Source organism: Euprymna scolopes, chromosome 39 (genome assembly GCF_053919585.1).
Source record: "Euprymna scolopes isolate OS-2025 chromosome 39, ASM5391958v1, whole genome shotgun sequence".
NCBI lineage: Eukaryota > Metazoa > Mollusca > Cephalopoda > Sepiida > Sepiolidae > Euprymna > Euprymna scolopes.
This window is the reverse complement of record NC_136520.1, coordinates 7,413,297-7,419,896: the sequence shown is the minus strand read 5'-3', so window position 1 is coordinate 7,419,896 and position 6,600 is coordinate 7,413,297. Positions and strand designations below refer to the sequence as shown.

Sequence of the window (6,600 nt, the reverse complement as noted above, 5' to 3'; positions counted from 1 at the left end):
TTCATCACCATTACTGCCTTCAGGATATTTATCAGTAGTTTCCTCATCTTGTTGCACCCACATTTCAACATCATTTGCATTAAGTGATTTAAGAACAGTGGTTGGTCGGTAACCGTTTAGTTTCAATAATTTTTTTCTAGACCCATTGTGATGGGTTGTTTTACACTATTTTAACAATCTAAAAAAAATTACAGTTAGTGTAAATTAATTATCAATAGCTAATCTACATTGATTACATAGTACCAATATTAACATTTCTGCACAATATCTGATTAAACCATGTAAACAGTTTTACTGCAACTCCGCATCAAATATGGTAATACAATGCCAATTACGAGACACTTCAAGTTTAGAGAAAGTCCAGGTTTAGGAGAAGTCCAACTTTAGCGGAAGTTCAAATTAAAGGAGTTTTACTATATATATATATATATATATATATATATATATATATATATATATATATATATATATATATATAGTAAGTTATAAAATATATATGGCGATTAAGCTACACTGAATATTCAGTTTAATCCACTCTAGGACTCTTCAGGCTTATGCGCATAGAGTGGCTAAAACGCGGAATATTCAGTGTAGCATAATCGCCACATATATTTTATAACTTACTAACTAGCTCTACCTATGTATTGAACACTTTTGAAGTAAATACTTAAAGTTTACGCATAAATTTATACTTTCGTATATTAATTTTATGTGAGTAATTTAAGTAGTTATATATATATATATATATATATATATATATATATATATATATATATATATATATATATACCCGTTCACATACACTTTTCACGATAAAGCTAGACCCAGAATTAGATAGAATCGAGCAATTGCATCAACGGACAACACCAGACCCAAAGTGGGTTTTAATGTACTGCATCTCATCAGTGATGTGCTCCGACATAGGCGCGAACTCAGGTCGTCGCTCTCATGAAGTGTGCAATACTCACGGGCCACGTCGCAATCTATTGGCTATGCCTCGATTTTTTAAATTCTTATATTTTTATCCCAAAATAGGTTGTTCCGAAATCGTGTCTGGAGAGTCGGCTAATTTCAGTTAATGTTTGTAGATGTGATATCTACCGCCTGCATATCAGCAGTAACTATCTTAGTTGTATAGGACGCGTTGCTTGTCACATCGTAGAATGCAGAACTGGATAAAAATATAAGAATTAAAAAGAAATCGAGGTATAGCCAATAGATTGTGCCGTGGCCCATATGGTTAGATTGTCAGTATTACACACTTATATACAGTGATGATCATATTTATTGTTTTTTCTAAAATCCGATTGCTGCATCGGAAAGGCCAGTTAAAAATACATAATATACTTTGTTATTTTCTTTAATTTAATCCCTTTTTCAGAATTTATTAGACAAAATTTAACTTTTATTTTACCGTGCTAATAAATATGATCATCACTGTATGTATATATATATATATATATATATTTATATATACATATATATATATATATATATATATATATATATATAGTGTTATAATGGAATAATTCCAGGAGGAAATCCGGGTATGAGAGCTCAATGTGGTAAACAGAGCAAAAACATAAAAATAAAAATATAACACGGAAATTACAGAACTGGATAAAAATATAAGAATTAAAAAAAATCGAGGAATAGCCAATAGATTGTGCCGTGACCCATATGGTTAGATTGTCAGTATTACACACTTATATATATATATATATATATATATATATATATATATATATATATATATATATATATATATATATATATATATATATATATATATAAGAAACGCAATTTCCCCCCTCTGGACGAGACTACCTTCGGTTTACGACAAGAGATAGCACATAAAAATTACTATGTTTACGTTAGTCGCAATGTCATACACGTTAATTCGTTATATTTAAAAATTACATTTAGTCCGAGGACCGCCATCGTTCTAATCTCTTAGACAGGATTCAAGAAAGTCTCAAACTCCTGAAGCTTGAACCAATGTTACATTCTTGTGTCTGCTTTACAAGTAGTTTAATGAAATGTGTTCTGATGGACGCAACACTTGTGCCCCCTCTGAAAAGGGTCATAAAGAAAGACACGAACAACAGGATTAAGTAGAAAAAGAATATAGTACAAAAAAGGTGAATACAAAGAAAGGTTTTCAGTATTTCCAACTGTTAAATTAGTCTGTAGTCTCATGTTAGGTCATGCTATTTCTTCATAAAAGTATTAACTTTTGGGATTTTTTATAATTGTTAGAAGAGTCTATTATGAATGAATGAGAAAATCCGCATAACATCCAATTCCCAAGCCTTTACTCTGCAAGTAGTGCTACTACCTTTTTTCTTTTTTGGATCGATAGTTAAAGGATCTGTGAATTTGCTTTTCGTTCCCAATCAGCGACGTTCTAAAGCTGCTTGGTGTGGTTCGATGTCGAAAGTGTTATATTTTGTTTCTATGACCTCTTATAGCGAAAATTTCACCCTCACTTTATCCCCTACTCTTACAATACCATTATATACCACGTTTTTTTTTAAATAATTTCCTTTTTTAAAATAATTTCCTTGTTTAAAATAATTTTCTTTTTTTAAATAATTTCCTTTTTTAAAATAATTTCCTTTTTTAAAATAATTTTCTTTTTTTAAAATAATTTCCTTTTTTAAATAATTTCCTGGATCTTTTCTTCATAAATTATAATTTTCCTGGGTATTTCTTGGTTAACTGTCTACAGACTTCCAACACACACGCATATTCTTACCCCTTACATCCAACACAAATAATGACTTCTCCTTTTGAAATATCCGGCGCGGCTGATTGGATTAGAAGTATTCATTCTGCAATTCCAGCATTCCGTTATTCCACCAAATAAACGAACACTTATCAACTATAAAAGACGCCCCATTTTCAGTACGTAAACAATAGTCTAACGTTTTATTTATTATTGACGGAATTATCCAGTTTAGAACTATGAACATTCACTATTTATTTGGTCAATGTAGGGGAAACCCTTCATACCAATTGTCACTATCCAGCTCCCCTACTCCCCGGGCGTTGGTCCCCATTTCCCCTTCACTCCTCACAATAAAAATCGGCCTTGTGCCTAATTTGCTCGGTGGGGAGCAAATAAATACCATTTTCTTTGCCTTTTGGCCAAGATCAAAGTGTAGTATCTGTTCTTACTACATGCTGTACTTATTGTGATATAAAGTTGGGGAGCACTTTTCTGTATTAATTTTATGTAAAATGATCACCCACTTTACAACCAGTCAGTCTCAAAGCCATTCAAGTCATTCTCCAGATCATTAAAGTTGTTTTTTAAGGATTCCAGTTATTTTTAAGCATTCAAGTAATTTCCGTCCATTTTTTTGTGGTCATTTTAGTTTATCTTTAAGAATTTCATACCAATCCTACATTCACGCATTCATTAATTACGCAAGAGCACGCGACTAATGGCTATCGGCCTTGTTTTATTAAAAAAAATGTTTCACTAACCTTACAGGAATATATTTTAATCACCTTATTATTTCACATGTGAGGTTGCGATTTTTGGGATTTTGTTTTTGTATGACAATGTTATTGATGTATTTTTCTTACGACCTGCATAACCGTATTATAAACACACCCAACATCCCCATGTTAAGAACGGCTTTCGAAATAAACAACCAACATCCTTGCGTTAAGACCGGCTTTCGAAGTTGGAGGTGTTTATTCCGATAGACGTTCTTAACATGGGGAGGTTAGGGGTTTTATATAGGATGGCACAATGATACTCTGCCTTTCTTTTATTTTTCCTTTTTAAATATTCCCTTTACTTTTTTCTTCTTTGTCCGCCGAGAATCATGGGAAAACCGACTTTAAACTGCAGAAGTACTAAAGTTTGGCAATGATTACATGTTTTTTTTTTTTATTTTAAAAGCGTTGACCAATACAAAGTACAATTCTGGGTACTTATGCACTTTAGGTACCGTGCAGAGATACTATTGTTTTTATTTAATTGACCTTTTGGCCAAGATCAAAATGTAGTATCTGTTCTTCAGATGCTGCACTTCTATTTCTTGTTCTCTTTCGGTGGAGGAGAAATCCTTCACGACTGAGACAATTTTTTTATTTTTGTACCTTTTCTCCACGTTAAAAAACGACTCTGGTGTCTAACTCTGTCCCGTGGGGAGGCATAGTAAATAGGTACAAAGCCATTTTAACCTTCGGGGGGGGGAGTTTGTCTTGTCACTATTAGAAAAAAGGGTTCGTGAAACTTGAATTAAACCTGAAAACACTATTTACAAATAGCGTGGTACCAAATGTATAAGCAATATGGAGGATGCATATGACGGCAGAGCGGTATACCATCTGCAATCATAGGAGAAGGCCGAAGCACAGATAAGTTACTAAATAGGTTTACTTAATAATGAATAAGTATCGAAAATTACAGTGTAATATGACCATTGTTTGATTTCGTTCCTCGATTTCTGAAACACAGGTATATCTACAGCTTCACACACATACACACTACATGGAGACGATTTTTGTCTCGCGTTTACATTATTTTTGTTCGGGGAACATATTATATAATTGCACTTATTATAATAAATATAACAACTGATTTGGCTACTTTACAACAACAAAAATAAAAGTCCTATTTGAACTTTTTATGGAGGGGGAAACATGCTACCGCCAGGAAACGCCGGTTAACGGGTCCTGCTAGTATATATATATATATATATATATATATATATATATATATATATATATATATATATATATATACGTTGTATTCATCAGCGTTTCGTTTTATTTATTTTATTTATTCAGAAGAAGTCTCGAAATAAAGACGAAACGTTGATGAACACATAACTCGGTTTGTCCCTTTTATTTCTCTCTCTCTCTATCGCTCCCTCTCTCTTTTTCTCTCTCTCTCTCTCTCTTTAGGAAGATGTAATTTATTTGATTTCGTTTTGCGATACTTTTGGAATTCATTTGAATGCACAACAGTGCATTTTTCCCTAAATGCGAGTTTGGAAGAATTTTCCCTTTTTCCAAAGCAGCTTCTATGTTGTTTCAAATATAATTATCCAAATTATATTTAAAACAATATATATATATATATATATATATATATATATATATATATAGTACGGTTTCATCCACATACAGTACTGTTTCGCTGTTTCATAGCTCATCAGTGCGGCTAGACAGGCAACTAAATCAAGCCAGGATTGAAACCCGACCGCCTGTAAGACAGTCAAGGCGCCTAACTATTACGCTAATCATCGGCTGCTGTGCGAATCGTGAATTAACGATGTTTTGACATCGTCCGAAATACCTAAGCTCGAATTGTTTACACAAAGAGCATCGTTTTATACACTAATGGTAATTCGTGTATCACTTCTCAATATGTTCAACTCAAGATGAGGAGCATTATAGTAATCCACATACAGTATTGTTTCGTTGTTTCACACCTCATCAGTGCGGCTAGTCAGGCAACTATCTTAAGCCAGGATTGAAACCCGACCGTCTGTTTGACAATTTATTATTCAGTTATTCTCTCCGTTTTTAGTGCGGAACCCGGAGCCAACAACGAAATCATCTGATTCATTAGAAACGATTGAATGAATGTTCTCATTTTCTATCTGCCATGGGTTGCAAACCATACAAGCACAGTCGAAAATCTGGATCTGCATCTGACGAAGAAATCAATGTCTCATTTGTCGAAATCGATTTGGATGATTGCTTAATCTATCAGCGGGGTTCGGATGTGGCAACCTTTCCCGCCATTAGAAAAAGCGAATTGCATTGATGTAGCAAGTTCATTATCCGTTTGAAACGCATTCGCTGGAAGATTTTCTCTATCCCCCCCCCCCTCGCTATCATTCTTTGTCCTACTCTACGCTTTTCCCTGATATCCGACTAATACGGGAGACAAATTAATTCCCCCGCAATTGTGGGCATGCATTCATGCTGGTCAATTAGATTTAAAATCTGAAAAGAACGCAGAGTGCGCAAAAGCCATCGTACACTGCACGATTTCGAATTTTCGGGTTCGCATTTTTGTCGGAATTTTCAATACGTATCGCTTCATCTAATTTCCGATCTTTTTCGTTTTGGGTTTTTTTTTTGTTTGTTTGGTTTTTTGTAGTTTAGTTCACGTCAGGGTCATCAAATTTCGTCACATAATGACTGTTTAGGGAGAACATCGGGATTAATAGTATTGTTATGTAGTAGGTGGAACACAAGGAAGTGTCTATCTATCTATCTATCTATCTATCTAACTGGAGAGATGGATGGGAGATGAATGTGAAGAATATTGAAAGACAGTCAAAATATGGTAAATCATATTGTAGACAAGTATACCGGAAGAGCTGGTCAGCTGATCGGATCAACGTGTATGTTACGTAGATCAGGTTAGCTGGAGATCATTGAGAGTTGGAGTTTGGACGTTGAGCAAAGCGGACGGTTTAACAAGTCGTCCCTCTAAACTGAGAGGGTTGACGTTACTCAGAATGGCGACTTAGAATTAACCACGCAAGCGAAGATATTCACTTTCCATTCTTTTTATGATCGAAACCTGGAAAGTGAATAAAAACTATATAGAAACAATCATCG

At 33.9% G+C, this 6,600-nt stretch overlaps 1 pseudogene; it reads left to right on the top strand.

Annotated features, from left to right (window-relative positions):
• The first annotated feature begins 3,130 nt into the window (after positions 1-3,130).
• LOC145264025 (U2 spliceosomal RNA) lies at positions 3,131-3,256 on the top strand (annotated as a pseudogene).
• The last annotated feature ends 3,344 nt before the right edge of the window (positions 3,257-6,600 follow it).